At 40.6% G+C, this 27072-nt stretch overlaps 1 protein-coding gene across 2 annotated transcripts in view; it reads left to right on the top strand.

The window, feature by feature from the left end:
* SOX5 (SRY-box 5) overlaps positions 1-27072 on the top strand; it is a 641934-nt gene that overhangs the window by 150015 nt on the left and 464847 nt on the right. For both annotated transcript variants that reach the window (XM_027680806.1, XM_027680807.1), the window contains exon 2: positions 7146-7232. The gene's annotated coding sequence lies outside the window, so the exon portion shown is untranslated. The remainder of the gene's footprint in view (positions 1-7145; positions 7233-27072) is intronic.

Raw genomic sequence — 27072 nt, 5'->3', positions numbered from 1 at the left:
TTGACTGCAGGGGCACATTTGGGTAGCAGCTGCCCAGCAGCTCCAAGGCCAGTTGCAGGAGGCAGTGTCTTAGCTGGGGATGCTCCATTTTATAGGTGTGCAGTTGTTGGGTGTGTGTACCTTGACTTACCCGAATGAGATGATGCTATCAGTATTTTTTTTCCCTGTATAATAATAGAGAAAGTAGAGCAGAGGAGAAAGGTCGATGGCAAGGGGGGAGTTCTATATCTCTCACATATGTACTATGTTGAATTGATCATCTTATCACCATTTAGAGAAATTGCAAGTTGTGGATTTGTGGCTGAAATGTGTTACTTGTGTGGGATTGCTCTTGGCTAAAAGCCTAAAATGAGGACTCTTGCTTTTTGAGGGCATATCTTGTCCTGTACTTGAAGTAGCTTCTCCTGTACTGGACCATGTGTAAGAGTGCTCTTAGGATGAGAATGGTTAAAAACAATTACCACTGCCACTAAAGCTGTTAACACTTCTATCATGTTCTATCAGGATCAAAAGTCCTAGTGTAAAGAGCTTTTACAAAACCATCCTAGTCAAACTCGGTAAAATTGAAAGGCAAGAAATTAACTGAACTAATTGGCAAAAAATTATCAGCTTGTTGATTTTTAGTGTAATTCATGGAAATGAATTCTGTGAAATTGTCATTCCGTGACAGCTGATTGGGTGGGAAAAATGTAGGATCGCTGCTTAAAATGCTTACACTGACAGGAACATTCCCGTTCGCTAAAAATAAAAACCTTGGACAGTAACATCATACAAATTTGTGTATGTGGGTTACCTGCTGTATGATGTCCCCTATGTGGGAAACACTTGAAGCACATGATTAGTCTCTTCAATTTCTGTTGAACTAAATTATATTTTAGGTTTGGTTTTCTGTTATTTTTGTTTGGGGGGGGGGTTTTGGTTTTTTTTTTTTTTTTTTTTTTTTTTTTTTTTTTTTTGGGGGGGGGGGTTTGGTGGTGGGGGTTTTTATGTTTGTTTGTAGGGGTTCTTTTGTTGTTGTTTAAGAGCAGAAAGTAAGCCTACATGTTTTAAGTTTGGCTTCCTCATAAACATTTGTAGATTGAGGTGCAACTTACTCCGCTGACTATACTTCATGCCTTTCCATTTCCCAATCCTGGTCATGAAAAGGGAGTTGCTGCTTCAGAAAGTTAGGTGAAAAGAAAGCAGGTTTATTGGCTGGGTCATACAGCTGGCCTTAGCATACGTTTGTGCACGATGTGTTGTTACTTCATTACTGAACTGGATTCTTTGCCCACGTGTAATAGTCTGCCTACAAACAATAATAATCATGGTATGTGTCACGCTCAGTTCTCTGCGGCACTGCAGCTCCTCTGTTGAAGGGGAAGATTCAAGGCAATCATCAGTTCTCCTAAAATTGTCAGTTTTGGTTTCCATGGTCATACCAATTAAGTGTCTGGGTCTGATTTTTCCATTATCCTGCGCCTTATATACAACTTTGACTTGCTGTCGGAATTGAGTAGTCCAAGGATAAGACAAGGGAAAATCAAGCCTTTTCTGTCCTTGGGGTAAAGGAAATTATATGTAGTTCAACTTTCTCAAGTGACAACATTCATTAGGCTGTTACTACAGACATCTGTATGTAGTCACAGATAAGTTGGTATTTTCCGGGCACTTCCAATAATAAAATCCTAAATCAGTGTTTACAGAAAGTGCTGAAGCTTTTTTTCAGTGATTCCTTCAAACATAGCATTTCTTTAAAAATCTTTAATAGAAATGTGCAAAAAGAGAAAGCTAAGCCAAGGGTCCACTATAAATTTCCTCAGACATCCTTCTTTTGCCTTCTTTGGATGTCGTGTGGGTCCTCCTTGGCACATACTCAACCCATGTGTACATTCTGGCTGCTTCCATCTGGGGGTCCACATTAGTACCATCTCTACTGCTACTGTGCAAAGACCACTGTAGTCATCTCTCTACCCAGAAAAAAAAAGAAAAGAAATAAAACAGTTGCAGATAAGAGTGTGGGGAGAAAAGAGATAGCCCTTTCCATTTATTTATTTCCTTGCGTGATTTTTGTTTTGCTTTTTTTGATTTAGTTTTATTTGTTTGGGCAAGTTTCCTGCCATTTACCTTTGCATTTGCATTTCCTATTGATTGGCAATTTTTAAACTGTTTATTGTGCTCTTTTGTTTAGCTGTTCAAGAGCTAAAACAAAAGCCACCAGGCCCTGTGAGGGACACATTTGCATGCGGCGAGCGTTGCCCGAGGAAAAAGTAATTGCTAATGCATATTTATGTGGCACAAATTTGCCATTTGTTTATGCATAAAATTATCAATAGTGCAGGGCGGCCCAGCCGTAGAAAATGGTGACCTTTTTAGCTTAATAAAGAGAAATCAGCTGTTATTGTGAAGAGATCAGCCATTTATTCTGTGTTGAGGGACACTGTCGGGAAAATGTAGATTGGTGCCGGCAATATCATTAAATGGAAGGCCAGTGACCCTTTCGGTATAGTCTATTATACTTTATCTAATAGGGGATAAATGACTCTGGTTGGCAAATAGATTAAAAAAAAAAAGAGAGAGGGAGAGAGAAAAAAGAAAAAAATACTCAACAAAACCCGCTACCCCTCCCGACTTTTCTCTTACAGCTCAGCATATGAACAGGTAGATACCGAGGAGGTAATCATGCACAAGCCAGCTGGTATTTCTCTAACAGGAAAATGACTTTAAAAACAACTCAACAACAGCAAAAAACTCCCAAACAACCCCAAACCAACCCCCAAGCCCACTCTTTTTAGACTAGTTTTGATTGCTTTGGAGTGGGAAAAACATGCACAGCCAGCCTGTGATTCTTCCTAGTGCATGCTGTCAACAGCAGTGTTCTGAAGGGCCATGACATGGATTGCATTTTGGCTTGTGAAATGAAAAGTCATAGTCTGAAAGGAGGTAGAGTCTTTTCTGAAGATAACAGGTTTTTGAAAACAGTTATGCTTTTTTCTTATATACATTCAATTGTTTAAGAGTGGATAAGAATTTGCTAGGTTATACCCCAAGGCACTAAAGACCTCATCTGCAGAAAATGCAGCAACACAATTTTCTTTATACCACTCCACTAATTCACCTCAACCTTAATGGGTAGATTGAAGACTTGAAGAGTTAAAAACTAGCAGCCATAAGCCTCAAGAAGTTCTTGTGAAAATGAAAGTGTATGCACAAAACCTCATGTTTCCCTGTTTCTCTCGTGCTCTCCAGAGTGCCCTGCACTGTGCATGACTGGAAGCAGCTTCAACCACCCCACAGGTGAAATGTGGAGAGCTGTAAATGGTTGCATTTTCTGTGCCCACTGTGTGGTGAACTGGGCGTTTGATTATTTTATTTTATTTTTTTAATCCCTGGGGAATATCCAGCAGATGATTGTGATGGCAGTATTTTACTTAGCAAAGACTGTAAGACTGAGATAGTTTTACGTACCCACCCAGCCTGGCTAGGTGAGATGAGATCCCACCCACCACCACTGTGGGACTGCCCACCTTCAGGAGATGGAGGTTGGCCTTTGCCCACCCTTCTGCCTTGTGCCTTCAGAAAGTCTTGATGGTATTTTTGTGCTGAGGAACCGCTGACCAGAGTAATTTTGGGGCTTTGCTCTGTTTTCTTCCTAAAAATGTATCACAAGCTGTTTGTCACTGAGTGACATCTTCCTGGTGGCCTCAGCAAAGAGGCAAAGGGTTGAACAGGACAATGGAACTTGCAGATTGCATCAGCAGAAGCTTTTTGAGGGAGGACTGTCTGGACATGATGGTGTGGAGGTTGTGGTCAGAGGCAGGACTCCAGTCTTCTCAAGGCTGATTTCACCACTATTAAAATTTGGGCAACGTTAAAAAAAAAATCACTTTGCTGAAATATGTTACAAAACATAATACTTACCATGGGAGATATTATACAGTATATGATGTATTACTTTCTATAATAATGTTGTGAAAGTCTTTGTAAGGATGTGTGCTACAGTTCAATATTTCATACCTAAAATTTTCTCTCTTATTAGGTGTTTTTGGAAAGGGTTGGTTCAGTTTCCTAATTGTGCTTTTCCATGCATTTAATTCCTGTGCATAGAGCTCTTGCCTGTTTCTGGAATCGTGCCCTTGCAGTCCTCCCAAATAATGATCCCCAACCATGTTGCTGTAGAAACAAAAACATTGTAGATCATGTTATGGAAATAGAGGGAAAGTCAAAGAAATAGCTTAAAAGTATACATTTTCTTAGGTACATCCTATGGAAACTACAGTTAATATGGAAGTGAATTTAACTGCAGAGTAGGATCTAGGTTTCTTCACATGGCAACAGGCGCCTTTTTTTACTGGTTCTGTCACTCCACTCAAAACTGTAGCCAAGAACCACAATTTCAGAAGTCTCTATTAATGTTTGAGGATTGCCTCACTGACTTGTTAATGAACAGTTGAATTAGGTGGTATTTTACCTTTAGAAATGCATTTTTCTTTTTACTTCAACAAAATAATTAAGCTTTGTGTAGATCTGCTTTTTTTTAAAGGGTCTTTTTCCATACAGATTATCTCCAGCTCTGCTCCTGAAAAAAAAAATAATCTTCTTCTACATGTCAAAGCTTGTAGCCAGTTTTTAGCCTCAGTTTTGCTTTTCCTTTTCTAACAGTCATAAAACAACCCTTTTGAAGTGTGCTTGACACTAGCTAGATAGTTTTACGTAGATAAAATTAACAAGTAGAAAATGCTTAAGTCTGTTGTATGGGAATAAACTGAGGGTCAGCGTTGTAAACTAACCTGAATCCAGCTGAGATTCTAACTCAGGTTATTATTAATATTATTACTACTGTTGTTATTACTACATATTTTTGTCATATCTGTGCCTGCCTAGGCCTGGCTGTGAAAGATAATTAAATACAGAGAAATAAAAGCAAAGCTTCAAAACCATAGAAATATCAAGTTTCATGGAAAACAAATTTTACGAAGAGGAGTTGGTTAAGGGAGAAGATGGGTCAGAGACAACACAAGGACAAACAAGTATTGCTGATGAAAGTTAGTAGCAGAAAACACAAGAATGAGCAAAATGAATACTACCTTTTTCTTGTATTCTGCCATTATGAAGAAGACAGGGAGTAGCCCTGTGCCCTGCTTCCAGGTTGTTGGGAAAGACAGAAACATAATGGGGACTATTCTGTAAACAAATGTTACAGGTCTGGTTGTCCTGTGAGCTGCCTTCATTGTCTCAGGATCTCACGCTAAGTAGAAGTGACTTGAGTGGGGCTTGTGCTTTTCTCAGCTCCTGGTGCATGTCTGCTGTATTAATACTGTGCAGGTTAGGGAAGGAAGATAAAGGACAAATTTTATGTTATGCTGTTCAGTTGATGAATGCTTAACATGATAACCAAATGATATGAGTTAAGCAATTGATATTTTTTTTGGTTCTTTGTGATGCTGGTAACTGGGTAGTCTGATAGGTCAAGATCTGCAAGACCTATCTTTGTAAGGGGAAATTTTGATTATCCTCACTGAAGACTGACTTTTTCCCTCCCATCTCCAGCAGTTTTATTTGAAAAGCCCATAGAGATATTCATTTTTCTAAGGGCAGAAATTCACGATTGAGGAAATGTCTATACAAAATATAGAGAACACAATTCTGTTTGTTTGTCTGATTGCTTAATATAGGAAATTGAGGTGTATCTTCAGAAAGTTTGCCTGCATGCAGAGCTCAGTATGAACCAGGGATGGTTGCCTTTTGAAACCTCGTGCACCAGCCTGCTCTTGGTAGTGTCTTACGTGCTGCTGCTTTTCATGGAACTCTCTGAGCTGTAGGGCTGGCAAAGTAATTTCATCAAGTTAAACCAGTAGGAAAAAGTGTCTGGTTTTATGTATTGAGGTTGCTGATTTCAGAATTGTGTTGTGTGTGTGTGTCTATGCGTTTTGGAGTTTAAAAATAAAAAATTCCTATTTGTTTTTTTCATACATACATTTCATACTACAAATTATTTGTTTTGGTTAGACTAGGTTGATATTAATAGACTGCAGCACAACTCAGGGATGCAAAACCTGACTGAAAGGATGGCCACACATGAGATGAACTTTGGCTTGTGTGAACTTGATGTGTCATGTCACGAGTATGGTCTCAGACTTGCATCTGCAGCCATGCTCATGTGATCCAGCAAAATAATAGTAGTACCAGAGATTTTTTTGTTTTCAAATCACTGCTTTGCTGTGCACTTTGGGTCACAGAAGAGTTTCTTTGCTACTTTTGCAACCAGGTAGACTGAGGCACAAAGCTAGTAATGGGAATCCTATGGCTAGGCAGGGCCACCAGGGTTGGACAGCCCAGCTGTGCTGTTCCATGCAGCAGTGGATGCAGGGGAGTCCCAGCTCCCACTCCCTGCCTCCCACACTCCTACACTTCGTGCCACAAAATGCTTTTCCCTTCTCTGCTGAAGGCTTGGGATAACACAGCAGTGGCCACAACTGCGACAGGTGCCCCGAGAGATCTGGGGTGCATCACACTCCTGAACTGCGGAGGACCAGGTGGGGTTTGGGAAGTCGTGCTGAGTGATGTGAGACATTGTAGTTCTGGGCTCTGTCATACCTGGGGGAGGTGCCACTCTGTCACCCGTGCAGGAAGCTGAGGTGCAGCTCAAGACCCTAGAGGCGGTATCTTATGGAGTAAATGTGTGAGTAACCCTCCTACTCACAAGGTGTCAGCTGGGAGCAGAGGCAAATGCAGAGGACCTCAGCCCCAGGGCTGTACTTGCACCACTAACCATGCGAGCATGTTTGGTTGGGGATGTAAAAACAGTGAGTGTAGGTGAGCTGTTTAAACACTCAAGAGCAACAGGAATATTGTAGTCACATCTTCCTCCTGGTTCAATCTCTGTATTGATTTATCGTGATAAGAGGTGCCACTTTAGTTCTAATAATGTCTACTTTTTTTTTTTTTTGCTATTACATATTTCTATGGCAGCTTTTCCATGTGATATATTTTGGGTCACACATTAATTTACACCAGCCTCTGTTCTGCAAAAAAGAGTTCATGAACTAAATGAAAAGGAACGGGGAGGGGGATGTCTAGCAGAGCCCAGGCTTTTGTTTCATGTTTTGGATTATTTTCTTTTAAAAATAAAATCGTTGATATGCATTTTGCTTTTATTTTTCTAGCCTTCCTCTTGCTGATGACCGGGTTCCTGTTTGATCCTGTTTACAAGCTTTCGAAGACTGAAAATAACCCCAACTCCTCTGCATTGGGTAGGAAAACAAAGCCATATAAAGACATACTGCAATTACTCTGGAGCGTGGCAATATGGAAGAGTGTGGTTAGAAGGAAGAGCTTATAGAGAAAAAGAAGAAGGTTACTAGGTTACCACAAAAGACATTAGTGTACACAGTTTTTCTCACCCACTCTTTTGGACTGGGAGGAGGGGGAGGAGTGGGTGTACCAGCAAGTAAACAAGAGTGTTCTCCAGAGTGTGTATTCCCAGTCTAAATGTTTTGTCTATACTTCCTGTTACTCATTCAAACTGCCTTGCAGTTCTATTTCAATCTATTCAAAACACCAAATAAGGTAAATTTAAAAGATTTTTTTGGGACTGGGTTGTTGTTTTGTTTTGGGTTTTTTTGTTTTGGTTTTATTTTTTCCTTTAAAAGTTACTGGCAAGATACAGAATATTCCCTAAATTACTGTAAACTTGTGAATATATGTGCAACATTTTAGTAGCGTTGATGTGTAAGTATGTATATCCAAGGTACTAAATTTTTAAAAATATTTTAAAATTACATTTCTTGCAGTTAGGGAGAGTAGATACAGAATAATCTGGTTAAATGTTGTTGGCCTGACAGGAGACTCAGACACAGGCCAATCGCACAGTTGTGATGTCTTCTTGATCCTGTAGTTTTTATGCTTAACCTGACTGCCATGAATGATAAATGTTTGTAGAATTAAGGTTTCAAAGACAAGAAACTCCTTTTGGTAGCATTGTTTTTATCTTGTTATTGTGGACTTTAGGAACTAGAGTTGAGTGTGTCACTATTGAGTGTGATGAGTTTGTCCTAGGGTTAAGTGTCACCCAGCTTGACCTGGTTACCATCATACTTATGTTTCCTGTGCCTCTGCAAGGAGTGCAGCCACAGTGACAGGTCCAGTTTTCGTGGGTGGAAATGAGAAAAAAGTGTGGAAGGCAATAGAAAGCCAGAGCAGTTACAGCTAAGGATTTAGGGCCAACTTGAGATGAAACCCTGAGACAGCCTTCTTGATTTCAGTATGACTTTGTCCACATGCAGAGGGCTATTCCACTGTTATTTTTTGGGGAAAAAAATCTAATTAAATTTGAATGCAGGATTATGTAATTTATTGATAATATTCTGGTGTAAATTGATGCTTTTCTGCTTCATAGTGAGGCCTTAGACACGTATACGAGATGACAGTCTAAGTCATGGTATTTTAACATGATTGATTCAGATACGAGTAAGTTTTATGATTCACTTTCCTCTATCTAAATGCCAGTGTCAGTTGTGACATTCTCATCTTTTCCTATTCTGAATCAGCTTATCAAAGAAGAAATCACTAATATACCAAGCAGGGCTTAATAATCAAGGAAGTGAAACTTCTGTTTTAGAGAGAAAAAAAAAAAAGAAATCCTTTACTGAGTTGCTGGATGATTTTTAAATAATAAAAGCTTACCATGTACTGAGCAACTGCTTTATTTTTTTTAAATATTATTTTTTTAAGGCTTTCATTCTGAGAGGGGTCAGTAGCCTTTGAGAATTGAGCCACTTTGTTGACAAATCTGTCCTGTAAATTGAACAGCATTAATTAGAAGTTTATGCTGCAGATTCTTACTTTTTAATGTGGGTGGTGGTATCAACGAAAATGTCTAATGAATTTGAAGATGATTTTAAAAGGTCTGCCACCTGTAGATAAAAATGTGCATTACTACACATGGTAATTATCAAGAACGAGGGCCTTGACATGATCCACTGACCTATTGAAATCAAAACACTTACTGTAAAGAAAAAAAGACACTGATTTCTCCATCTATGTTAATATAGGAGGTCTGTATATTCAGCTGTATTGATACACTGTAATATATCTAGGGAAAAAAAAGATACTTTGAATTATGTTAGACTCAAGTTTTCCATCGTTTCCTCTACAGACTTATAAAGCCCTCGCTATTTTTGTATGTGTTGAGGGATATTTTTTTTTTTTTAATGTAATGAAGTAGATTACTAAAAATATTCAGGTGTCTGAGACAGCAGCAAAACATCTCTGAGCCACCCTACAAAAATAAACTAGATTTGTGCGTGCAGGATGAAAAAGAAAGTATACAGGAACAGATTTCAGCTCCGGGCTTTTTTTCAGGGGCACTTGCAATAAGGGAGGGGAGCAATAACCCAGCAACTATCATTGTAAAAATTATGAAAAGCACTTTGATGGTCCTTTTTAAAGTCAGTTCACTAAACAGGGGCCAAATCAAAAGCCTGAAAGGCAACTTGCAGTTTGCTATTAACAACCTCAGCCCCTTGCTGCTATTTGCAGTTGAGAACGAGTGCTTCTGCACACAGTAATGGTGAGAAAAACTAAAGGGAAATAAAGGATGCGAATGAAGGATTTTCTGTTTTCATATGAGTACTTGGAACACCAAGCAAGCGAAGAAGCAGCAATTTTAGCTGAGCTAATGTAATAGAAGACCATTGCACCCAAACTGTCTCAGCAGAACTTCCTGCATAATTAGATTGTAAATCTTCTCAACTGAGGAAGTTTTGCCCAGGGTCAGATTGTCTAAGTAATAATCCATTCTACATAAATTAGAAGATTTGAACTGCTGGGATACATTATTACATTAGTTTCGTTTTTTATTCCTAATATAACTAAGGAGAACAAATGCAACAATTCTTTTTCTTTTCTTCTTTTTAATTATGTTATGTCTTTTTAGTTTTCAATTACCTCAGAAGGCCTTTCCTGTAGGTTTTGGGATTTTTCCCAAGGAATGATGATGGAGTTGTCATGTAGGCAAATTAATACGTTTTAAATATACTTCAGAAAGCGATACCACAGAATCCTTTGGCCACCAGATTCTGTGATATCACTTCCTCGGTGAAGCATTTAGCCAGAGATGCTACTGCTATGGTTGTGCTGCTGAAGTTTTATCTCCAACTCTGATCCCTTTCTGCAAAGAACAGAATTTCCATCTTCTAGGTAAGAACTAATAGGTGAAAATTTACAATAACTCATGTACAACAAGCAGGCTTCTATTAGCTCCATTATTTTCTTTGAGAAAAGGAAGATTATGGGTTCTTCACATGCATATACAGCTATATGTAAAAGTGATGGGGGAAGTTTCTGAAGTTCTTATTCAGGCAAAAATTGCCATTGAAATTTTAGTATTGGACCTGCTTGAAGGAAGCCAAGTTTGCAATGTAGCACAGATTAATTTATATGAACTTGTCAGTGTGCATTTGGGGGATTTTGTTTTTTTTGGTGTGTGGTTTTTTTTTTCCTACATTTGACTTTCACTATGAATTGGAGAAGCAGTCAACTGTTCAGGAGAGCCTTTTGGAGGTAAAACAGCCTTTGGGCTGGACTCTTGGGGTGTCTGTGTAGACTTCACCAATACTGAATGACAGAGAGAGGAGATGAGGGAAGGGCTTGTGGGAGCGCTCACAGTGCTGTGGGATCCCAGTTCCTGGGGCTGCTTTGGGTGTGCACCAACTCCATGGTCTCTATTAGATGCATGTTAGAGATCTAGACCTGCACAGTGGTAATGACTTGGTGGCAGGACTGCTAAGCCAGCTTGATCTAGCTCTGTGATGGGTTATCATCTTGTTGTTGTATGTATAAGTGTTGAGAGAAATGTAATAAGAGGAAAGGGCTGGCTTCTGTCATTAATGGTGTTTTTAAATATCTGTCTCTTCTTGCCGAAAATTCATTTGTTACATAATGGTAATTTTTTTTTTTTTTGAAAGACAAGAAGGAAACTGTCTGGGATTGGAGGTACTAAATTCCTCATTTCCCATCTAATCCCTGTGTTCAAGGGTAGAAAAAATAAAAAAATGGAATACATAATTCTGTGTTTTCAAATACAGGAGTATTTTTATTACCTGGTGCTGGTTCTGTTATCTCAGCTGGCTGGTGAGTCTGTGGTCAGCCTGCTCTGCAGAGCACTGGCAGCTGAAGGCGAAGCATTAGTTTTGGTGGAAATGGCAAGTGCTCTCAAAAGTCCTGGAAATGGGGGTACTCCCATACTGAGGGATGTCTGGTCACCCTTCCCTCAACTGCTGCACAAGAAGCACACTTCAATACACTTCTTTATTTTCCTCTGCTGTTGTGAGGCACCAATGGATGTGGAAAAAAAAGAAATAATACTGAAATAATACTTTAGAAGACATCGAGCTAAAAATGAAGATATTTGAAAGCCCTTAGAAACTGGAATTTTGGGGAAACACCAAATCTTTCCGGTGCTCTTGGAAACATACAAGAACATTGGAAGTCCATTGATAAACCATTATTTTTTGCTTCTACTTAAAATCCAAAATTGCTCTCAATGCTGCCACTATAATACTTATAAAATTACTTTTTCATAATTAAAATTTCCATCATTATTATTAGTATTTAACAGCAAGTAGCTGTGTTGGTTTTTTTTCTCAGGAGCATCAGTTATAAAGAAAATCAGAAATCAGACCTCAAGACTACTTTTGAGGCAGAAATAATCCAACCATTATTTCTGGTGTAAAAGGTTTGTGAATAGCATCATTTGCCTAGAAGCTGTTTTCCAACCTAATAACTCCTGGAATAATGACCTAAAACTGTTTCCAAGAGGATTAAGGCCCATATAACTATTAGGAAGTATAAGTTTCTGAAAAAGCTTCTTTCTGATTGGTAGAGAGGTGAGTTCTGATTTAGGTTAAAGCTGCTTGCTTAGGAGAATCAGTTTCAATCTCTCTGAAGTCAAAATGTTGAAGTAATCCTCTGGAGAAGGATTGTCTGAGGGTTTTTTTTTTCCTTTCTATATATGTGTATATATATTGTGTATGTGTAGATATTACTTATTGCCATAATGATCTGGAAGATGGTAATTTAACTGGCTTTTCAATCCATTTGGGGGGGGGGGGGTTAATCTTCTGCTTCAGTGTGCCTTGGGCAGAATCTGTTCAAAATGGGCTGAGATTGCAGCTGAACACTTGGCTTGTTGGTTAATCATCACTTGAAAACTCTTCATTGGAGAGACTGCAGAACAGAATTTATTATCTGTAATGATATTGGTGTGTTTTTAAGGTTGTGCACATGTGGTATATGCTTCGCTCTTGTTAATTGCCTTTTTAGCTAGCGTGATCTCTAAAGGGGAAGGAGGAGAAAACATGGGCTGAGGATGATTTGGGAATATCCAGTGTACAGGGGTCAGGCATTATGCATTAGAGGAATGCATGGATTTGCAGTGAATCATTTTGATAGAGAGCTGCTTGCTGAATTGCACTTTTAAATTGGCAAAACTTCCCAAATGTGCATCAAAACACGCTGGTGACAGAAGCTCATACAGAAAGCACGTGAATTCACACTGAAATGACTGTTAACCACCTATTGCTTTCCACCTTCTTGAATTAACCGGAGCTAATGCCGTAATTCTGGCTGAATCCCAGAAATGTCTCAGCAGATCACACTGAAGACCTGAAATCATCAGCGAGTTCAGCCAGATTTATCCTAGGGTGCCTTCCTTGCCAGCAATCAGGATTGGTTTACATCTGTCCCAAGAGCATACTCATGTAAGAAGGTGAAATAAACATCTGGCATTAGCAAAGTAAAATAGAATTGTTTTATTTACAGAGGCATGAGTATCACTGGCCACTCAGAAATTTGTAAAAATATGCATATCTACTGTATTAATTCTGACCTTTGGAGAAGTTTCGCCTTGTGTGCAATTTAAAGGTGATTTAGGAGAGGTTCTCACTAATAAGGTAACAATCAGATTTGGCTGTCAACTGAGTTGTTATACAAGACAGAGCCACTTTTGTGGGACACGGAAATCCATCTTTAAAAAATGCAGAAGGAATGTAATCAGTGATGGTACTTAACATGCAGCTGAACTGGGCCCTGTTTTGAAAAAATCACTCTAATTTTTACAGTGGTTGCCTGTAGCCACAATAGAGAAAAGCGAGTAAGTGTTTGCTGATCAGATCTGTGGCCAAATTCTTATTTTGATTCAGGGTGCACAGTGCCAAAAATCTGATGCATATGCTTATGAAAGATTTTTCTGGTTCTATATGTACTATAAATACATTCCACATGGCTTTATACAAAGCTCTCTGTTATTTCAGTAAGTCACAAGCTACTAAGCCAGATCCAAAGAAGGTGAAGCTCTGAATCGAGTTCTTTAACATTTTATGACTTTGAAACCCTGTTTTAAAGTATATTTGCTTCATTAATTTGTGGCTTTGATCTCAGTTGGGTAAGCATTGAAAAGATAGGCAAAATTTAATGGGGGAAAAAAATACCTTTTCACAAAGGTCTCTTGTTGCCATTAAGCCAGCAGACTGAAGAAAGTTCCTCTTCATTTTCAGTAGTCTAAGTTTAGGGTTTAAACCAGGAATATGTAGTTTTACTTAAATAATTCAAGGAATACTGTTTCTGAAGGTGTTATTTGGTGTGACCAAGTTTGTAAAACTGCTTGCCTTGCATGAATAGGAATCTTTCCTGGGATTTTGAGGAAAAAAATATCTGTTCTGTATCTACTCCCAGCTGTGTGACTGAGGGTGTGGTTGTGGAACATGGTCTTTCCTAGCCCCCAGGCAGGTCTGTCTGGACTAGGAGCTCCTTGGAGTGTCCCCATGCATCAGTAAAATGAAGTCTGGCTACTGTCTTGCTGGTTTCCCTTTTTTTAATAAGGACCTTGGATTATCTGCACAGGTAAAGCAGGAGGTTTGGAAAACCTAAGCAGTAAATTCTGAGTAGAACTGCAGAGATATTTTTTGTGCTGCAGCAACAGGTTGGTCTAGTTCCTCCTGATTTGTTGGGTTTTTTTGTTTGTTTGTTTTTGTGTTGGTTTTTTTTTTTTTTTTAAACTAGCATTTATATAGTCAGGCACCAAAGTAAATTGAAGTTAAGATGGAACTCTCTTTCCTTCCTTCCCCACTTCATTTTAATTCCCCCCCCCTTCCCCAAGCAGCTTGATATTTCCAATGGAAAGTGTAGTTTGGTACCCGGTATTGGTGATACAATACACTATCAATCTGTTCAGTTGCTTTGTATCTTGCTCATAAGCTTCATAATTGTGCCTTCTTACTGTACCTTTCCCACACACCTGAGGTTTTATGCTTTCTAGCATTGCAACACTGGAAGAGAGTGTCCACTCCCTTCCATGTGTCATCTCTGCAGCCGCTAAGTAAATGCCAAGCACGAGGCAGATTGTAGTCGTGGCTTATGCCTGTGTAACATCGGTGGAGATGACTGGGTTTGGGAACTGAGAACTTTGGGAGTGCGTATGTGGTCATGGGAAGATTGTTGTGGGGTGTTTTGTGTGTGGGGATGGCACGGGGGCAGTGATAGCAAAGCTGAGCTTTGAGATTTCATACCGAGTTCTTGGCAGCCACAGTCAGAACAAGCGCTCTGCATCCCTTTCCTCAGGGTGGGGGTGGGGAAGACAGCATCAAAGAATACTGACATCCTGCAGCTGCTTTTTGGTCAGCCTCTGTAAACTTAGATGAAAGAGGTAAAAGGTGAAGATAATAATTTTATAAGGAGTCTGGTGTTTCATGCTTTCCTCTAAGAGCTGGGCGCAAGAGAATGTCTTGACTGGCAGCTGGGGAGTGCTGAGCCCCCACCCTCAGAAAATTAGGCTTCCTTGAAGCATCTCATCTTGGGTGCCCCTAGCTGAAGCACCTGAAGCCTCCAGCTGCTCCTGAGTCATCAGATGGGAGCACTTATGAAGAAAAGGGAAATGGGGGATTCAGCGACTGGAACTTGTAAGACAGGAGAGCCATCAGCTTCTGATTTCTATACCTTTGAAAGGGTTAATGCTGAGGTGCTCTATTGTATTAATGATGGTTGTCTCTTCACAGAGCCCGTTGGGCTCTTTCAGGGGCCTCTCAAAACAATGAGTGCAGTGAGGCTGTTCTGTCTAATTACTCCAAGACAGGGATGCTAAAGAGGAATTAATGACAGTTGACAAGTGCAATTAATAATTATAGCAAAGCTGGGAGTCATGCAGCAGGCAGATGACAATAACAGGGTAACTGTACATGACAGCTTTCATCCGTTCCCCCCCTCCCCGTCCCTGCCCCGCCTGCTTCTTCTTTCTTTTACCCTTTAATGTGAGCTGCTGCCTGCGACCACAGGCCAGGCCCTGTGTGGACAAGGAAGGAGAAAGCTCTGAGATCTGGTTGCTTAGATTTGTCCAATTCTAACCTGCCCCCCCCGGGCCTCAGTCTCTCCCTCCTAAAGAAAAATAAAATTAAAAATAAATAAATATTAAGAATATTACCAACAGCACCAACTTAGCGGCACAGGCTCCTGTTAGCTTTCACAGTCAGGTGTTGACAAGACTACTTAAAATTCATGTTGGGAGATTGGAAGGAGAAGGGGACAGGGAAAGGCAGCAGCAAGCTGGAGTTGAAGTGGGATTTCCATATCAAAGGCCAGGCCTTTGGCTCTGAATGGTAATTAAAGTACCCAGATTTCATCTCCTTGGTCAGCTCATGAAAAGGAAAAAAAAATTAGAGAGAGGATTTTTTCACTCCCTTTAGACTACAGTACAGCAAGCAGTAAATTAAATGAAAGTTGAGCTAAAAGGTGCCTAACGCTTCAATCTTTTGCATCTAATAGAATCTATGATGTTTTTAAAGCATTTATTCAGTTCACATCTTCATCTTGCTGTGATTATAAAGGATATCATGTCTGCTTACATTTATTGGGCACACATCTTGGCCTTCCCAGGGTTGTAAAAGGATTTCACTTTGCATTATGTTGCTGTTGTGTTACGGCCTTTTGGCTTTCAAAAAAAAAAAAAGGGATGGGGGAGAGTGTGAAAAGGAAGAAAAAAAAGAGCACATTTCTATGTACTTTTTAGCTGGTCATTGTAGGAACCACTAACAGTGAGAACCAAATAAATGCAAATTTAATGAGGCGTGGGGAACTAGTAATGAGATATAACAGCCTCTCACCTTGAGGTTGTTGGTTCAAACCAAGACCATGGCACTATTGAAACTGGCCACAAACCAGCAGTCATGTGACAGTCCATATGCAATGTTTTCACTTGGGTCCAGTTCCTAGTGGATACACAGTGATGAAATGGAAGCCCTGCTTGCATTTGCTCAAGTCCCTCTTCAGGGACAAGGACTGTAGGACTGTGTCCTCTCTGGATTTGCTGCCTGATCATGGGTCATGATCAAGTCAGGGTTATGCATCTTCCCCTGAGCTCCTTCCTTGGCTGTCTTGATTCCAGGTCTCCTGTAGAGATGCAGTGGTGTTTGGAGCTATTGGTCTGGCCTTTCAGAGGCACTGGGTGAGTGCTGGAAGCCTGGAAGCTTAACCAGTGTGTGTCCTGTTGTGCCTTTCCCTTTAGGTCTGGGCTGACCAAGCAGTTACTCAGCAGCCTGGGTTCCCAGCTCTGGGTTTGCACCTCAGTAAACCCAGGGCTGCACCCTCTTTAGCTGAATGCTCTGAGGAAAAAAGAAATTTTGGTCTTTTCAATTCTGCTTCATAACTGTGAAAGACCAAAATGCGTATAATTAAAGGTAACCAGGCTGGGTCTCACTTGCTTCGGGGACTGGGTCAGAACCTGATACAGGTCACTGAAAATGTCTCTCCTGACCCCACTGGATGCTGGATCAGTTCCTTGAGCTGAAAACTTGAGGTTCAGCTGGTTTGGTGCATTTTCCTATAGTTACATCTCCACTATAGCAAATATGTGTCTTCTGGCATAACTATTTTGGTGTGAGTCACCACAGATGTGGGCAGTGCTGGTGGTGTCCACTTTCTGTTAGTACAGCTGCTGTGCTGGAAGGGGTAAGAGCTTCTTGAAACAAAGCATGGAATAGTTATGATTAAAATTTAAAAAGGAAAGGAAGGGGGGAAACAAGGCAAAGTATTGTTGCTGTAACAAAGAGCGAGAACTTAGAAATAAGCCAAACTAAGTACTTGCTGCGTACAAAACCACCCTGAACTTCAGAGTCTTGCAAATCTAGACTTGCATTCTAAATGCTGAGGTTATTTTTCTTCCTTTCTTGCTCTTTTGCTTCTCTCTTCCTCTCCAAGGTGAGTTCTCCTCCCTGCCTGCCCCCAGCTCAAGTGCATCATTTTCTGCTATTGTGCTTTAAAAAACTCTGCTGCAGGGGCTCTGAAATGAATAAAAATGTAATCCTCAATGTGCCCATTGTGCACTCTCATTTGTTTTTGCTGTATCGATTTATCAGTGGAGGGAAATTACTCGCTGGAAGAGAGGATGCCAGTCAGAATGACATTTATTTCATAGTACAAGGAGGCTCTCCAGCGTGTTTCCATGTAACCCAGATATTGGAGCTGTAAAAGGGCTTGTAACAAGGTTTAGTGCTATGATTAGATCGTGTGGAGCACCTCGCTTTCATAACAACAGGCACTTGGCGGGAGTCAAGGCCTCAGGTTATGGTCAACTTTTTTTTTATTTCCTCTTACCTTTACACAGAATATTTGGCTTGCACCTCAAAATATTCCTCTGTTCAAAACTCAGCCATGGCAACTTGTGAAAGTCTTACTTTGTATTTATAAAAGTTTTGAGTTTTCATGTCCCCAAGTTAAAAAGAGAAAAAAAAAGATAAAATATTAACTTGTTAATCTTTTTAGCTTTGTGCTTCCTTGTGTTTCTAGTGAAATAGCCCTGTGATTTTAATTCACCAAAGCAAATCTTTTCCTCCAGTGACTGTAAGCTATGGTTGCTCAAGGCAAAACAATTACCTGTGAAAATGGAGCATATTCCTTACCCAAAATCTGCAACAGCTATATGTGAGTTGCAAATAAAGGTGGGACTCAGGAGGCTGAATCCTGGTCCTGGGGTTTGTGTTTGGCTGCTGTTGCTGGATAGTTTGTGCTGAGGGCTTTGCTGTGCTGATTCATGTCGGGGGTCTGTGTAGCTCAGCAGCCTCTTCTCAACAGCATCAAAGGTCAAGTGGTTCAAGGAAAGATTCACAAATCCCAGAACGGGTCTTGCTCCATGGCACTGCTTTTTAGCAGATGGATGTTGGCTTACTCTCCACAGTGTTTTATGTACCTTTGGAATTGTCTTGTTAGGAGGTATTCTTTAAACTCTTCATTAGACAAAAGTATGTCAAAACCTGTGTCTGGAAATAAACTGGATTGACAAGCTCTTTCATTCTAACATGGATATTGATAGCACATAACCTGTGATTTTATTTATTGCCATGGATATGGTATTGCTGCTAACTTCTATACATTTATAGTTATCCCTCTTTGACTTACCTAGTCATGAGCTTCATTGGCATCATAAAGCAGGGAGCTTTCGGAGTGAAACCTGTCCCATAAGTTGGGAACTGGTGCTGGTGGGGAGCCCAATGCTCCTGACCATTGCAGGAACATGGGGATGGAGACAGTAGGAGGTATGGGAAGTTATGTCTGTGTTGAAGATTGCTTGATGCTTTCCATTCTAAAACTCTCTGTTCAGCTGTTCATATCTTTGCCAAATGATTTCAGCTTTGGCTGATATTTTCCATTTTGGGTGTTTGCCTCAGACATTAAAAAAAAAAAAATAAAATAATTTTTCAGCCAAAATGGCTCAGCTGTCCCCAAGCTGAGAGAAAAAATAAGTTGTTTTGCTTTTATTAAAAATATTCTCAGTTTCTCAATGGAAAACTCAGCTCCCAAGTTACAAGCCTCTCCAATGCTAAATTTTGTGTATCCAGTAGTAATGTTATTAAGTGACAGAATTAACCAGGTTTACCCAACCTGTGGAGTTTTTTTGCTGTACTGTGAACCCATACTGTGAATGTCTCTGTTCCCTTTGTCTTCAGGGTGGTGGCTGGGGAGTAATGGTTAAGGTGAGCTTAGCTAGAACTACTTAGCCCATTTTCCATCTCTCTTTGTTTTAAAGAGAGGATAATGCTGCTGATGCAGCTGTATCCACTTGCAGTAAGAGCTCACAGAATGAGCTGAGGGTTTTGCTAGCTAAGCCTGACCTAAACTGAACTGTGTCTTTCTAGTCCAGATTAGATATGTTATTTTCCTCCTAAAGTTCAAGTCAGAAATACAGAGAGAGCAAAGAAGAAATAGCAGTGCTGAACTGTGACAGAGAAATAAAATCAAACAAGTGTCTGGCAGAGGACAGCACTATTGTTTTTGGTAAAGTTGGGGGCATGCATACAAATAGCTCTGACGGAACTTGCTGCAGCAGCAGGAGTGTGGCTCTTCCCTGCAGGGACAGGCACCTGTTATTTGCTTGAGACATCCCCTTCTGTGGGCAGGCATTGAACCTTCCAGGAGAGAATAAATGACAGATTTCCTTTCTCTGCCTTGCTGAGGTAGCAAATGGCCAGTGTAAGGAAATAGCTGCGTTCCTATGGGGAGAAAGAATTGGAGTCTGTGAATATGTGGACCTGAGGAAAGGAGGTCTCAGCACACCAAAGACTGAAGATGTGAGATGGGTTGAAGTAGCTAGAAAATCATCTAGGCAACTATGATGGCCTGCATTCTTGAAGCCTTGTACATTTTGGGAATTACCTGTTTTGTCAATATATTGGCTGATGGGGAGGTTGATTGATTTTTATATTTTTTTTTTTCCCCTTCTGCGTACCCAAGTGGCTACATTTGGAATGAAATATGGATTCTGATAATAACGAGATAAATGAAAAAAAAATGAAGTTTAAATGGTGGTGTTATCTTAAAATAAATGCTTCAGTATCATACAGGCTAAAGCTATTTAAGCATATGGAAATATATGTGAAATCAATATACTACTATGTCACTTTTTGCGTCAGAATCGGCGTGTGTCTGTGCTGACAAAATGGCATGTATTACCTTTCCCCATCTGTTCAAAGCACATTTAGTAGTGCCTTGAAAAGCTTTTGCAAGTCATGGCATAAATACACAACTGGATGGTGCAGTGTAGATAGAGCAGCAATCTAGTGAAGCCTCCTTTAAAGGGAAATTATTTTAATCCTTTTTAGGCAAGAAATTAATTTTCAACAAAAAAATGGTGCTAGCATAAATGTATAGCAGCATTTACCAGTCATATCCACGTTAAACATTTCTCCCCAACGTTATATCACAAAATAGCTTTCAACATGGAGAAAATCCAAAATCAATTAGTTCAGTTAAAGCTATTTCAGATTTCATTGTTAGATTTTAAAGAACATCTTTCAGACTGTCTTGAAACTTTACCTGGAAATTAATTTAGAAGTTTTTTCCCACTTGCGTATTCCAGCCTGGAGGAGTTGAAAATTTGCAGAGATCACCAGTAAAATAGTACCATTAATTCCCATACAGTAGTACTTAAGTAGTCCTTCAAATGTCATTTTCTTTGTAATAATGGAATTTTTACTGGCTTTTTAGCAGAGCTTCTATGCTATGTAATAAAATCACACCACTTTCACGAGTGTAGGTAACTATACTCATCTTACAACATGAGTGTAGTTGTCTGTCCATGTGACTTTATTGATGATTTTACATAATTTTCTTTGAAGAGGTGTCTTTTGCTCATAGATTTTCAGAAGGCTGAGAGGTAGCTCACTGCCTATATGCTTTCCTAAAATATAGCACTCTCCTTACATTCCCCAGGTGATTGCCATTTCTAGGGCAGAGTGGCCTCAATCTTTTAGGCAACTTTCAGGACCACACAGTTTGAGTTTCTTATCTGTGGTTTCCTCCTTATCTGTGTAACCTGGTTATAATTCCATCCATCAACTTGTAGTTTTTCTCTGGTAAACCTCAATAAACAACAGGTGATTGTATGAGCTCATCATGTCCATCTATATAACCAGAGGGAACTGTAGACAGGCAGAAGTGAATGCCTGAAGTGAGAGCTGGTCAGAGTTCAAACTGACCATTCATTTGTGGGTGGGTTGGTTGATAGACTGCAAGGCTGTAGGGGTTTTGTGGAACAAAAACATCACGTACCAGATGGATAAATGCTTGTGGAATAACTGTTCCTGTGGCACCTGGTCAAGGACTAGGAGAAAGTGATGGAAGGACAAAGGGGTAAATTATTTTTGGAAGGTTTCTCTTCAAAACCACAATGTGATTTGAGAACCTCCAAACTATTAACAGAGATGGGGCCGACAGGAATCAGAATAGTGTGCATTTAATCTGGTCCCTCCTACAGCCTTAAAATAGACCTTCCTGAGTTTCTGCATCAAAACTAATGAAATGAAAACTTTTATAAAGGTGCAAATTGGTTAGCTATTACTGTGACTTTTATCTTCTTATTCTTTGCTTATTATAATGTTATATTTGGAAAGTATCTGAAAGAAGAGCCAAAAGCAGTGGAAAGACCTTCCTTCTGAAGCAAAATTAGAACCACTAGTTGGAAAATTTAGCACTGTGATGTTTGTTCATCTCTTCACCATTGCTGAGTTTTGCTTTCGCTTGCAAGTGCAAACCAGCAGATTAGACACTTCCAAGGGCTCATTCACTGCGAGGTTTTGCAGGTGATTTCAGTTTAATGCAACCAGATAATTGTAGCCCTGGGGCTTGGCTAGGTTATAAAGCTGCTAATCCAGACAATATTATCCAATCACATGTTGTGCTTATATGAGAGACCTCTGCCTTTAATAGTCTCTCCCTGTGCTTGTAAGTGGTGGTTTTGGTTTGGGTTTTTTGTTGCGGATTTTTTGTTTTCTTTTCTTTTTCTCAGCAGCCCTATAAAACTCAGACTCAGGCTAAGATTAGGCTCCTGAACAAGTCACTAGAGTTATTCAGTACTCTGTTATATATACACTCCATACATGAAACACACATACATCATAGATCAGCTGGCTCACAATGCTAAAGTGTATGTTCACCTCCGCATTTAAGAGAGGGTAAGGTGGTGGGCACTGACAACTCTGAAAACTGAAGTCTATATTTAGTTCTAGGCCCACATGTAGCTCAAGCAAATGTATGGCAATGTTTTATAAGCAGTACTGTCAAGTAGTCAGAAAACACATATTTTTGTTTTTAAAAAACTTGTGTATTTGTCAAAACAAAAACTTTGCATAGCAATACACGGGCTTGAAAGCTTTTGGGGGGAGAGAAAGGGAGGTGAAATCATATATCAGACTGAAATGTGGACCTTTCTCATTTGGCAACGATGTTTGCTCACCTGTAATGAAATTATTACTTTCAAACATTCTTGCGAGTTTCTCATCCAACTCTTTGAATCATAAGAGGTTGATATTGGTTATATCAATCTCTGGATGCCCCAACCCTGGCAGTGTTCAAGGCCGGGCTGGAATGGGGCTTTGAGCAACCCGGCCTGGTGGGTGGCATCCCTGCCCATGGTGGGGGATGGAACGAGATGATCTTTCTGGTCCCTTCCAACCCAAGTCATTACATGATTCTATATAAGAACTTGGATGAAAACTCAGGCTTGTCATGGCCCGTGCCATGGGAAAACAAAGCACAGTGTTCTGCTGCTGGTACCTTTATAGCGTTGCCTTGGCTCAAGGTACCAAGTGGAAGGAAGGGCCACCTTCTGAACCAGCCAGCGAAAGGTACTCCTTAGGTTTGGGTGAACTGCTGTGGCTGGAACAAATAACTTGGAAACTGGGAGTAGCATTGGTAAGACTTGCATCCTAGTGATTTGTCCTGTTACAGGTGGGAAGAGAACTCTATACTGCTAATTTTATAAGGTCTGATTGCTTCCATTAACAGAGAAATGAGTGGCAGGCCCAAGAGTATGTTGTGCAAGCAAATGTGTAGCCTGGCTGTGCAGGTCCATGGGATGAGGAACAAGGCAGAGTCCTCAGCTTCCTGCAGGATTTCACTGGACTAAGGATCATGTCCTTAAGAATAGGAGTGCTGGGGTTTTTTTTCTGAAAAAGCTGAGTGAGCCATTGTCCTCTTTTTTGTTTTAGTACTGTTGACTTATATAGCTTATATCAACTCTTTATCAACAAGTCCTTGTAAAAGACAAAGTAGCAGAGTAAAAGGAATTGATAAGGATTAATCTGTTCACACTTGTCTTCCATGGGGTAAAAGAAAACTAGCTGCCAACTAGAGCTGTGCCTCTCACTTGAGCCTGCTCTGGTACCTGTTTGACCATGCTCTGAGCTGAGTCAACTTGCTGAACTTTAGCCTTGACCAAGCATCGAGCCTGTTCTCCCTTCTGCTTCCAGAATAAACTGGATCATAGAGCACCTGTTTTAAAATGGACTGTATGAGGGATGCTGTTGTCTCAAAAAATCATAGTGGCAGCAGAGAGTTACTGGAGTGTAGAAGTCAAGTCACTTGGCTTTTTTGGACTACATTTATCCTTGAACTAACTTCAGGGAAGGAGGAGATATATAAAGGTAAAGGGATTAAGCAGTACTGCAGTCTTTGGATATCTGTTTTGATAATTTTTTAGAGAAGATAACCCCAGTGATCTCTCCATAAAATTTCTTCTGTTAAATACATTTCCTTAAAAAAAGGTACTTCATATCTGGCAATTGTGATGAGGTCTACAGTGTTCACTGTGATTCAGTTTGGCTCTGATTTTGCAAAGGTTTGGCTAGTTCACATGTTAGTTTATGCATCTGAACAGTCCCCCTAACTTCAGCAAGACTATTAACATGTGCAGAGTTACAGGCTTGCTGAAGTCTCTGCAAGATGCCAGCCCTAGATTTTACACAGGGGAAGACTAATGTCAAATATGTAATTAAAAATCTTCAGGACAGGCAAATTTCTGAGCATGTGCAGCATCCTTTTAGTGAACCTCAGGATCTCAGCTGGTTTTGGTGAAAAACACAGAAAGCAATTAGCTTGCATCTTAGAGGCTAATAATAACTGAACCTTTTGGCAGATTTTGTGATGGGATGATTTTCTCTCAGTGATATAAGCCAAATGAATTAATAACAAAACAGATTTTTAAAAATCACTTTTTCTAATGTGCTGTCAGAGGTGCGTACAAGCAAAGAATTTGCAACCTGGACTCTGTTACTTTGCACTTTAGAACTACTTATAAGGATTGATTTCATGTATTTGTGCCATGTTAGAGCAGTTTTCCCTTTGGAGCTACAATCTTGTGTGTTCTGCTTGAGATCTGAGCAAATGTCATGAACTGAGTACCCTTTATTCTCTCTTTTTTTATATACTAAACTGGAAGAGATTTCTTCCATTTCAAAAGTAAAGGTCCAAACAGATCTGCCTGGATAAACAAGATAATTGAGGTTTGCTTCTACATCAGGCAGCGAGGGGTGGTGGTGCTCACTCTTGAAATGGATGTCTGCTTTTCCCCAAAATACAACAGTTGTAAGCTGGTTTACCACCGACTGCCTTCTTCAATGTGCTTCAACTCTGACTCAAAGTGACCTCCTCGCTGCTCTGCCAGGTGTTCAATCCCTATGATGCCTTGGTCTTTGTGGTCTCACTGAGCATCACCAGAAAACAAAACAACGAGAAAATGGTGCCTGCATACCCAAAACCATCAGCTGCCTGCATGAACAAATCTGGTAGTCCTAAACAAGAGAAGCATCAGTTTATAAATGTAGGCACAGGAACCTGTTTTATGAGTAGTCAGTAGGGACACCCCAGTAATACTAACCTGGAGCTGAGGGCTTAGTTCCCAATTTTGCCACAAGTTTTCCCACCTGACATAAAGGCAAGGCAAGACAAACCATGAGTGTGTCTAACTGCAAAATGTAAATAGCAGCATTACCTAAAAGGAGAGCAGTGAAGGTGGAGGTGTGAAGTGGTAGTGCAGTGCTTGTGCCCCATGTCCCTGCAGCACTCATCAGGGCCCAGGACACAAATGATGTGGTCATCCCTGGGGTGCCAAGTGGGTATCGGAATCTCATCGGTAGAGAGAAGTCATGAGGGCAATTTCTTCCAAATAATGAGAAGCAAGCAGTCCTTGAGGAAAGAAGTGCAAGAGCTGCTGGAAGACAGAAGAGTGAAAGAGCATGAGATGTTCTTCTAGATATTGTTGCTCAGTTTAGTTAGGGTTGAGTGATGTGTAGGTAATGATGGAGAATGATGCTGGTTATGTGAAAACTTAACTATCTGGCACAGGAATGGGATGCCTTTGGAAAAAAATAGACATCACTTTCCCCTTTGAAAATATAGCTGGCTTTATAACATGTGAAAATGGATGTGAAATCCTCCAAAGTTCTATTCACCTTTTATTTCCCATCTCTGGAATTAGCTAGTGTAGGACAGTGCTGAGACACTAGTTATGGTACCAAAGGATGTTCTCTCATTTTCCCCTGCCCTTATCCTGTGGTGAATCAAGCCTGGTGCCCTGGACTGACTGTCGGGGAGGTTTTCTGTGCTTCTCTCCTACATGGCCAAACATGCCTGATGTGCAGTGGGCTTTTTAACTTTTGCTTTGATCTTGTTAAGCCTAGAAGGTCTTGTCCCTTTTGCTGAACTGTAAAACACATGCTGATTCTTCTGAACAGGTAGCCTAGAAACCAAATGTTTATGCCTCTTAGTTTTAAAATGTATGTAATAGTATCATTTGCTCTTACCTTGAAAAAGACTGACACATCCACCAACATTCTTCTGAGCAACCAGAAAATAGTCTAAATGCTTCATCCTCACCTGGGGCTCATGTTCATGTTCCTATTCCCTATCAAAAGCAGTCATGTGCAGAATACAGACTGAAACCATTGCTGCCTAAGGCCACTGTTTAGGCCAAGAATAAATCTGGTCAGCTGCAGACTTTTATTTTTCAGTGGAGCCTCTGTTTCTGCTGCTTGTTTTCCAAGAGAGACAAAAGCTCAAGCAAATGTTCACAAAGCACCTACCAGGAGAATTATGCTGTTTCTTTCAGCTTCTCATGCTGCATCCATCACTCTGCTCTCTGAGGTCTGATGGTTTTGTATGTGAAGCTGCAGTCTTAATGCAGGGCTCTCCTTGCGCAGTGTGACTTCTCTGTGCCTTGTTCTCTAGGCTTTCAATGGAAATGCATTGCATCCTGGGGTTTAGGCTTCATGAAAATAGCCATCTGACAGAGCTTACTTTTTTTTTGAGATGCAAGGCAAGATGAAGGAAATTGTCATTTAGTGCTCAAGTCAGCCACTCAGGCTTACAATGCCAGCTTGGGTGTTTTAGTATATCCTGTTTTGCATCCAGTTGCCTTTATGGTAAGGTCTCAATCTGGTGCTATGCCTTTGTGTCTGAGGGATAATCACAGCTTAGCCGTAGCTGGATTTTCAGCTTGGTAAAGTCAGGGGACAGTATTTATCTGTGGAACTGCTGAAGAAGCTGCTGGCTACTGGTGTGGTGCTCTGCCTGGGCCAATTAGCCTTGTTCATTAGCTCAGGGCGAGTGCTTTGGGAACATGGTGAAATGAGGCTGAGCATCTCTGCAGAGCACTGTTTGGATGTGGGTCTCCACCCTGAGATCTCCTCAACCCGAGGGCACTGAAGAAAGCCCATTAAACCTTGACCTTTGGTTGCTGCAGCACTTGCTGTCACCTCACCTGGGTGTCCCTGTCCCAGCGCCCTCCCTTCTCCTGATCTACCCTACCTGGAGCTCCTTTAAAGGATTACAGCCTGCATGGAAACGGGTTCATAGAAGTTAGAGATCAGCGTAACCTTTTGCTCATCTCTGCCTGTCTCTCTCAAGTGGCTTTGAAGAGGGAAGATCTCCTCTCCTCCTTCCCCACTGCCCCTCTGCCCCAGCTCCTTCTCCTTCCTGCCTGGGAGTAAACAGTAGATGTTACATGTATTAACACTGCACTCTAACACAATGCTCCTGGGCGTGCTCTGTGTGCAAGTCCCTGGCAGCCGTAAATTAATTAAAAGTAGACAGAAACCCTAGGAAAAAAGCAAATTCCCTTCCCCCTTCCCCCCCTGCCCCTCTTTTCCTTTCTCTCTCTGTGGGTAAATAGCTAATTCCTTTGTTGCTTGCTGCACTATTTCATTTCTGCCATCATTGTCCTCATTGTTCTCTGAAACAGGAGGGGTCTGGGCCAGGAGCAGCCAAGGTCTTGGC

This window comes from Neopelma chrysocephalum, unplaced genomic scaffold (genome assembly GCF_003984885.1).
Source record: "Neopelma chrysocephalum unplaced genomic scaffold, ASM398488v2 Primary Assembly neopelma1_59, whole genome shotgun sequence".
NCBI lineage: Eukaryota > Metazoa > Chordata > Aves > Passeriformes > Pipridae > Neopelma > Neopelma chrysocephalum.
The sequence above is the reverse complement of the archived record's forward strand: the minus strand, read 5'-3'. Positions and strand labels throughout refer to the sequence as shown.